The sequence below is a fragment of the Bidens hawaiensis genome, unplaced genomic scaffold, assembly GCF_021521415.1.
Source record: "Bidens hawaiensis isolate Kalapana, Puna unplaced genomic scaffold, B.hawaiensis_p1.1 tig00019807_1, whole genome shotgun sequence".
NCBI classification, from domain to species: domain Eukaryota; kingdom Viridiplantae; phylum Streptophyta; class Magnoliopsida; order Asterales; family Asteraceae; genus Bidens; species Bidens hawaiensis.
Genome location: NW_027493010.1, coordinates 144,092 through 154,676, shown reverse-complemented (window position 1 = coordinate 154,676; position 10,585 = coordinate 144,092).

Below are 10,585 nucleotides of genomic sequence, written 5' to 3'. Positions count from 1 at the left end.
TCTCCTCCCGCAAAAGACACATACCCGCCATTAAATGTTTGAATGCTGTGCAGCTGGGTAATATACCCTGTCATGTGCCTGGAACAGCCACTATCAACATACCAAGGTCTAATGATATTCCTCCATAGCTGTCCCTGCACAAAGCGCGGGATTAGTTAGTTTTTGGTACCCAGTCCATACTTACACTAAGTGACCCTGACTCATCTACAGTTGTCACAGATTTCCATGACATATCTTTTTGATCATCAAAAATGGAATGAGTAGACACTATCGCCGGAGATTTGGGCAACCATTTGTGTCTGTATGATTTGGAATTATAGGTACGAATGGTTTTCATAATCTTCGGTGTTTTAGATGTAGATGGAGACGAGACGGTCTTCTTTTCTTGTTTTGGTCTAGCCTTAGTGTTCATGTGAGAATTTGAACTTGGAACACTGTTTCTGACTTTTTTGTTGGACATGTTAGATTTGGTCTGATGAGGACTAAACCTGCCAGATTTGTTTCGATTCCAATCATCGTCAAAGGAACTAGCTTGATAACGCCTGAATCCTTGCCTGTACGCGTTATGGGGCATGTATGGCATATTCCTTTGATAAAATCCATAGTAAGGAACATACGGACGATGTGGACAATTTCTGGCAATATGACCAGGAGTGCCACAGTTAAAACAAGTTTGACGTTTTATGAAAAAATCATTTTTGGCAACTCCTTGTCTGGACTGATTGTGTGGACCAGTCTGCTTAAGTTTGCGAGAAATCCTGTTCTCCCTTTTGAACTTATCACCTTGTTTGTCGTTAGAGCATCCCTCTTTGACAACTTTAGGTGCAACATATTTTTTGTTTGATGTTTTTGAATTTTTTGTTTTTTTGATTTTTTAGTTTTATTAGAAACCACATTAATAGAGTTCAAAGTTTCAACCGAATCAACCACACAAGAATCCTTGCTCTTTAAAACAGAGCCCACACAAACAGTCGGAATAACAGAATTCAAAACAGGAAGTTTTAAAGAAACATCAGAAATAACATTATTATCAAAATCAAAACAAGGGTCGTCATCCTCATCAGTCCACTCATTCACAATTACTTTTTCTTTACATGAAGTAGATATATTAGAGTCGTTCATATTTGAAGTAGATGGACCAGCACTCGCAGAGCTGGTCCCATTACCTTTGTCATGTTTACCATACTTCATGTCCTTTATCTTTTCCTCCTGTTCCTTGGTGACAGGAGTAGAGACATAATTATTATTGTAAGGTGGGGGAACTTGACTGTATCCTATTCCCTCACCTTCATTTTCTTTCCGCCACAGTTGGTTCTCAATCATTGAGTTAACTACATTACTGGAAACATCGAATTTCTTAAAATCAAGTTCAGCCCTTTCAAACTTACTAGTTAAATTTAGAATTTCTAACTTGGAAGCTTCCAGTTTAGCAGTTAACTCAGCAATTTCTTGTGTGGCATATAGATAATGACAACTTTTTATGCTAAAATCAGACTTAAGTTTTTTAATATCCTTGTTCTGATCTTCTATTTTGTCTAGAAAACCCTTTTCATTCTTTTTAAGTTTAAAATTTTCTGATTTTATTCTTTCCATATCTCTACTTAGACTGTCATTATGAAGCTTATACATTTCTATTTTCTCACCACAATTTAAAGAGCATGGTTGAAAACGTACCTCAGATGAATCCAGAGAAGTGAACGCCATGTATGCAAACAGGAGCTCCTTGACCTTCTCCTCAGCAGTGTTTTCTTCTTCAAAGTCTTCAACAGTTGCGAAATTTGCAGTTTGATTTCCAATGTTAAGCGCAACCATCTGACCTTCCCAAGAGAATGTTTGAGCAACCATACCTCTTTCACCATTACCCGAACTACCTCCAGCCTCGCCCCGAGCATTCCCAACTGGAACTAATGCCCTTTCCGTATTTCCATCCTTAGCTGGGTTAGTACATTCACGAGCAAAGTGACCCGGCTCGTGAAAATTGTAGCACCTGAGAGTCTCTTTGTTAAAACCCACCTTTTGGTTATTAGGCATGTTCCAATTATTTATACCCGTCCTTTTAGTAAACTTTTTGGCATGAAAAACTGCCATTGCAATTTTCCATGAGATATCCATGTCTTCAACATCATCGGGATGAATCTGATCTAGTTCAGCAAGCAAACACGGGTTGAACCAAATCTCCGGCTAGAAAAGCATGATAACAATTCATAAATCCCGCCATTAGAGCTATATTCTCTTGTGTTTCTTTTGGTATTGTGGGAATCTGGCTGAAGTTCTGATTGGGAGTGGTTTTACCGTAATCATTTATAGACTGATTTGTAGACTGACCAGATTTGGTGAAAAAATATGGGAGCTGGATTGGGCGAATTGGATGATGATGATTGACCTAGAGCGGATGAAAACATCTGGAAGTTTCCCTGTGGTGGTTGTTGAGTAAGCTTGAACAGTGAGAAGCTATCTTGAGACATAAGAGCACTGTTAGAAGCAATGTTATATCCCGCAGCAATGTAAGAACTAGCGTGATTTATTGCCCGCTGTTTATCATCCATATCACAGGCTTTAATAGTGTCTATCATTTCAGTCATGCTCATTCTATTAAGATCCTTGGTCTTTTTGATAACCGCAACATTCATGTCCCAATTTTTCGGCAGAGAGTTCACCAACTTGTTGTTAATTTCTGAGGTTTGCAGAAAACTTCCTGCTGTTCTCATTTCAGTCACGAGAGAGATAAACCTTTGAAGTTGGGATTCCAATATCTCTCCCAAAACATGATTAAACATATTAAACTTTTGTCGCAGCAGATCTTGGCGACTTCTCTTCATATCTTCATTTCCCTCATAAACTTCTATCAGTGCAGCCCACAACTCTTTAGCAGACTGAAGTTCTCTAAATTGAAGGGAAATCTCAGGTGAGAGTGCCATGATTATTGTGGACAGAGCTTTTTCATCTTCTTCAACTTTAGCAAAGTCATCATCATCATATTGAGCAACTGGTTTCACCAGAACCTCATCAGAACCAGCCCTTTGATAGGTGATCCTTTGAGGTCCCCTCATGATACTTTTCCAAATTTTTGAATCTTTTATTTTGGCATAGTGTTCAAAACAAAAACTCCATTCACTAAACCCCTCATGGGACAATAGACAAGGTATCGAGTAGCAGTACCCATCATGGAATCTAGTTCTTGATGAAGTGATGAGTTGGTGGAACTGTTGCCATTAGTTAATTGGGCCATTTTAATTTAAAATTAAGTCCAATTTAAAAGTCCAATCTTAAGTCAAAGTTTAAGTATGACAGGCCCAAAACAACTAACTAGGCTGAGGAAAGAAAATCAGACTGGTTGACCGAAACCTAAGGCTTTGACCAATTTTGACCGAGAACACTAAGTGTTGACCGAAAACTTCAAACGTTGACCGAGAACTAAATTGTTGACCAATTCTTTGACCGAGAACACAAAATGTTGACCGAGAATACAAGAGTTGACCAAAAATTGACCGAGAACCACTCTTGGTCGAGAACTACCAGTTGCCGAGAACAAACAATCACCGAACACAATACTCAGCCGAGAACAGCTAAGAATTTCAGCCGAGAACTAATGTTTTCACACCCAATATTCAACCAAAATGTAACAAACTTCCAAATAAAGTGGGATTTGATTTTTTCCAAATCAAATCCAATCTTTACCCAAAATAGTTTAGTCTTCTTCTCCGAGCAGTGAGTTGCCGGAATTTAACACCACTACTAAAACTTGATATCTTGAATCCGTTAATATCACAATAACGAGCCTGAATAGGTCAAAGGCTTTGATACCAATTGTAAGTCCCGAATCTGGATCACTACAATTATGATATCAATATAACAAGTATAGGTGCGGAATATCGATACTTGGTGATTCAAGAACACGAGTTAACAATAAAGAGTAACACGAGATTGCTTCAAAACAAACGTATATTAAGAATATGTCGGGTGCTTAAGCACTTACAATACTTGATTACCAATAACTAGGAATGAACAACCTTAACCCTATACATGATAACATCTATATATAGGGACACCAACAACCTGGCCGGCCCAAACTAACAAAAGCCCACCGAGAACACATAGATGTTCTCGGCTCACATACAAACCCAAAACCCAAGCCCAAACCAAGTTAAACTAAATACAAACTAAGCTCAAACCACATAAACTAGGCCCAACAAAATACATTCACATACTTATGTATGCACCCGATGGTACATACCTTCATATTTACTTACATACTTACATACATACGTACTTTCATTCTTTCTTTCATACTTACATACTTTCATTCATACATATACGTTTTAAAGAGAATTACACCCTATAACCTTCGTCGATATTACTAGGGTCGGTTCCCTACATTCGCTGATATTATTAGGTCAATTCCCTACATTCGCCGATATTATTAGGGTCGATTCCCTACATTCTCCGATATTATTAGGGTCGGTTCCCTACATTCGCCGATATTATTAGGGTCGGTTCCCTTTTCTAACTATACCTTCCGTTAGTCACATAGCCATACACACCTTTCTTTATATAATCGTCCTTCCGTACATAGTCATTTCATTACGTACTTTCATACATACATATTTCATACTAGACATTCTACATATTACTTTCCCTGCCGATACGTGCAATATCCGAAGATCGTTCACGCACCGACAAGCATTCATTCATAACATTCATACATACTATCACGTCAATCATTATGGCATACACTTATAAGTTAAGGTAAGTGTATTAACGTTCACATTGAGTATGAACACAGCCCCGAAAACATAGCAAGGAAGTGGGGCTAAAAAGTTACCTGAATCTTGTTGCGTTCACCGTTAATGGTTATTCCTTTCTTTAGCTGCGCACGACTAACTGTATAACAATTACACGTATCAGTTAACTATCACTACCCATATCGTATTTCTAGTTTATTATAACCCTTGACGAATGGGGGTCCGGGGCAGCGCCCCTGGTAGCGGGGTTCTAGGGGCGGCAGCCCCTAGCAGGGTCCAAGGGGCAGAGCCCCTGGCTGGGGTCAAGCTGCCTTAACACATTTTCCATTAGAATTAGTGATGAGTCTTCAATCTTCACAAGCAATCAAATAGTAAACCTGTAGCATGCATAAAATAGATTTGATCAACACGAATGTTGGTGAGCAATACACAAGTTTTGACGTATGTATATAATGAGGCAAAAATCACAATTCATATGTGTAAATAGAATAATGCAACAACCATTGTAAATGTAAATCAAATAATTGTGGCTCCTTTCTACTTGGTAACAACCAAAATACTCGGAGAATGAGGATCCTTTCTAATCGGTAACCACCGGCATAGTCGGATAATGAGGCCATATTTTATCCGCACTTAAGGTAGGATAGTTAGGGGAGCGTATGATCATACTTATTGCGTTCCAACAACAACTTAAAAACAAACACTCGTGCACATAATTAAATTAAGGCATAAACAAAGATCGAGCAAGTATTCGTACAAACACATAATGTTGAATTGTGGATTTGATAATGAGATCATAAAACAAGTAAGTTTGAATATGTTATGCATGCCACCCCCAAAAGAATAAAAGCGTAAAAAGAGGGGAGTGTGATTACTTATGTGAAAAAAATAACTTGAAGGGTTGTTTGTGATACACCGGAATAATAAGTTCAACGAGTGAGGTCGAGGTTAAAAGGGTTTCGGTTTAGAAGATGGTCTTGAAAGACTTTAAAGTAAAATAAAATGACAAGTTAAATAATTAATCAAAGTTCGAGGTTTAAAATGTAAATACTTGAGAAATTAAAGTAACAGTTTTTGAAAAGTAACTTTACTCAAAATCGAGTCTCGGTATTCTATTCATTAGTTTTACTTAACCTATGTTAAGTAACTATGTGGGTATAAATGCAATACTGCAAGACCCTTTGTTAAATATATACTAGTTTTACGAGTGTTTGTTTTAGTCGGTTTGGGTCTTGATAAATTGTCAAACCCGAACTTGACATTTCCAAAGTGATACATGTCATGAAATAACTCAATAAAATTTAGAAGAAACTTAACCAAGTGTGTAGTTCTATTAGGAAGAACCTCTACGTCCGTTAAGCGAGTGTTTGGCTTTGTCGGTCCAAACTTGCTATAAGATCAAGTTGGATCTGACATACCAAGTATTTTGAGAAAAAAATTAAAATTAGTTTCTTAGTATAGTTTTAAAGAAAAATGAGATTCGATGACCCCAAACACATCTAGTGTGTCTTAAGCGGAGGAATCCAGTTTTGTTCGGTCTTGGTTAAGTCCTTGACTCGGAATAAGACCGAGGATGGTTGCCACATACCCAATACCATAGAACTTATTAAAATGAACTTAGAAATTATAATACACAAATCTTACTTGTAACATATTAGTAAATCATTTTAAATATAAATCATTTAAACAAAAGTTCGGTTTTGATTCGGCTCTTGACTCGGAATGAAACCAAAAATGGTGGCCACATATCTAAGACCAAAGAACTCATTAAAATAAACTTAAAAATAATAATACTCAAATCCTTCATACAATATTTTAACAATAAAGTATTAAACAAAAATTCGGTTTTGGTTCGGCTCTTGACTCGGGATGAACAGAGAATGGTGGCCACATACCCAAAACCATTGAACTATTAAAATGATTTGGAAACTAAAAGTAAGGACTGAACAATATTGATAAGCATAAATAATATTAAAGCATAAACTATAGTATTTAACAAGGATTGCAATAATCCTCCATGTAGCCTTGCCTTATAAGCATTTCACCTCAACCGACCATGACCGGAGAAGTGAAAGCCAAAGGAAACAAGGGGTAAATATTATATATATGTTGTACAACAAGCTTCAATTACTATGCAACAAATTAAAAATAAAGAATGGTTCTTGTTTGACTTCAAAGAGTCAAACTAGTAAGAATCTTGAAGAGATGAAGTTATGATCTTTGTTTGAGAGAGAATAAAGTGAATGAACAAAGTTGTAACGAAGTAGATGAGCTTGTTTATATAGGGTAATGGTCAAAGTTTATTTCTATGTTTTATTTCAAGGCTTGCATGTGTTTTTGATTGGTTAAACAAGTCAAACAATGCAACAAAACAACAAAAAAACGAGTTGGTGACTGCATATGTGGGTAGGCGCCGCGCGACCAGCCTGGCCTCCCTGGGCGTGCGACGCGGCGTGCTAGGGGGTCATGTTTGGTTGTTTGGCAGATTTGGTCCCTGCATTTCATTTCGAGGCGTTTTAAGCGTTTTAAAATCCGTAAAAGGTGTTTTCGAAATTCGACAAGTGTGAGATGATTATGAAACAAAAAATCTATCATTTTAATAATATCGAAGGGTTCGGGATACGAATCGGGTCGGTTTACAATACGAAGACAAAAAATGAATTGAATCAGAAAATGACGAATGTCACATTTAGTATATTAATATATAATATATATAAATTCAAGTATTTTATAAAAGATTATAGTTTATAAAAATAATATTATTTACTACCTATTATTGTTTATTTATAATACTATTTTAAAAGAAATCGTTATTAATAGTAAATATATATATATATATATATATAGGCTTGATTTATTTTGAGAACCATTTTGAGTTTTAAGAACTTGAAAGAACTCAACACAACAGTTTTTTTTGAATTTGTTTTTACACATATGTAATACGTAAGTGTAAGTAACATAAAACAAATTACAGTATTTTTTACATATTGAATCGACTTATTACACATGTGTAACCAATATTTAAACTTGTGTAATACTCTCTCCGTCCCATTATAAGTGTCCATATTTTCATTTTTGTTTGTCCCATTACAAGTGTCCATTTTTAAAGTTTGTTAGCCAATTTCCAAATTTACCCTTAAACACACAAAACTAACATTAATAAACAATATTGATAGACCCACTTTCCAAGGGCATTATTGTCATTTAATAAGAAACAAAAGTAATCATTTAATCTAGCTTAAACTTTGTGTTTTTCAAACCATGACACTTATAATGGGACGGAGGGAGTAATCAAAAATAGTTATTCTCTCTCCTGATTATTTTTTTATCAGATTTATTCTCAGCTACATATTCTATACTCAGTTAATTAAATGTGTGGTCCTTATTGAGTTCTTAAAGTTCTTACAACTCATTAAGGTTCTCAAATTATCTTTCCCCTATATATATATCACACACACACACATACACATTAAATGGATTTTTTAGTTTAAAATAATTATTTAAAACAATTCTCTTTATATAATCTATCTAGAGTTTTATAAATATTTATTTAAGTATTTCTTTTAGGTATTTTTATATAATTAACTCATATTATTACGATAAAACTTTGATAATAACATTGATAATAAATTAATGTAATATTTACTTTTCGCAAGAACACACTCGATCATCAATTCCCGAGTCTTTATCTAGTTTTTAGCTTTGTTATACGATCCATATTTATATTCCAACAATTATTGTTACTTAGGATTTCTCATCAGTATTTTTCCCGAAGAACTTGATCTACCTTTATAGCTTAACGAATCATTTTTTTTGCTTAATTTCTAAGGTGAGTATCTCACCCCCTCTTTTAACTCATTTTTTTTACTGTTTTGGGCACATATGCGTTTCTAAATATTTTATTATTATTTAATGCTCATCTTGCAACTTTTAGTCATGTGTGTTTAATAATTTATGCCTAACATGTTATATGTGTGACATTCGTCAATTTCGAGTCCTATTTGTATTTGTTTTTGTATTTTTTTATCATGTAACCCGACCCATTTTGTAAAATAAAACCTCCGATATAATCAAGATGATGAATTTCATGTTACATATTTGTTTTATACTGGTCGGGCCTCAAAGACATCATTTTCGGTCCTTAAAATGCCTTTAAAACGCTTAATACAACTCCAGGGACCAAAACTACCAATTTTACAAAGTTTGAAAATCTGGCCGCCCACCCCATCCAATACGCGATGGGCATCAGTTGCAGTAGCTTGTTTGTTGTTGTTTATGCTATACACCCTATTATCCAATCCGAAATTATATACATTAGACCTCATGCATAACCCTTTCAACCTTATCCTATATATACAAGACCCTCTTCTCCATTACTTTATCTTCTCTCTCAAATTCTTAATATTAAAGGTTGTTTTTCATGTTCTCGGCAGTTTGACTTTCAAAACTCAAACTGACCATAGTCTTTCATTTTAATCAACATGTTAGCTCTTACTAATACTTGAGGCTTGTTATACGACATATATATAATATACACCCCTTGTTACCTTCGGTGGTCACATTCCCGGTCTCGGTCGATGGAGTGTCGGGCCTCGTAAGGCAATGCTTCATGGAGGACTCACATGGTCCTTGTTATATATATAATTATATAACTTGTTTATGCTTACTAACCATGCTTAACTTCTGCTCATTTTAGTTTGTATTTCATATTTTTTGAGTTCCATGGTTATGGGTTTATAGAGACTAGCCTCGGTCTAACTGTAAATAGCTCCAAACCGTAAACCGAACTTTGTTTACAAGTTTTGTTAAATAATTTTATTAACATGCTTTATGTTAGATTTAAATTTTAAAATCATTTTTATGATTTCCATGGTTATGGATTTGTAAAATCTAACCTCGGTCTTAACCCGAAATAAGATCCGAACCGAAAACCGAACTTTCGTTTAAAGACTTTATTGTTGACTTTTTGGTTGTAAAACTAAGATATCATCATTTATAAATTATTATGCAAGTTCTTTGATGTTTGGGCATTCGGTAACCATTCTTGACTTTATTCCAAGATAAAAACCGAACCCAACCGAACTAAAACGGTTTCACTCGCATAAGACACACAAGTGTGTTTCGAGCTTTCAGGATTTGTATATTTCTTTATGAATATTTTATAAACTAATTTTAATTATTTTTTTAAAGTACTTGGAATGTTGAATCCAACTTGATCTTATAACAAAGTTTGGACTGACGAAACCGAACATTCGCTTAACGAACGTTGTTAGTTCTAAATCAATAGAACTACATACTTGGTTAAGTCTTCTTAAATTTTATTGAGTTATCTCTTAATATTCATTGTTATGGAAACTTGACTTTGGGTTTGACCATTTACCAAGACCCGAACCAACAACCCGAACTCTCGTTAAAACCCGTTTTAGTATCTATATTATAAAGGGATTTGCATTCTTGAATTTTTACCCACCTTATTGCTTAAAATAGGTTGAGTAAAATTTGGGGCTAGATACTTTAACCCGGTTTCGAGAAATTTATAATTTTAAAGGACTATTATTATATTTCTTAAATATTTACATTTTAAACCTTAGACTTAAAATTATTTACATTTCCTATCATTTACTTTATTTAAAGACTTCCTAGACAACCTTTCTAATACAAGACTTCCTTTCATCTAGGCTTTGCTCGTTAAACCTCATCCTTCCGGTTACTCGTCATTTTACCAATCAAGTTTATTACTTGAACGTGAGTACTTTCATCCCCCGTTTTTCCATCTTTCGTTTTGGGGGTGATATTGCATACCTATTCAAATTAAATTTTTTATACTTGAGTCGTAAACCACA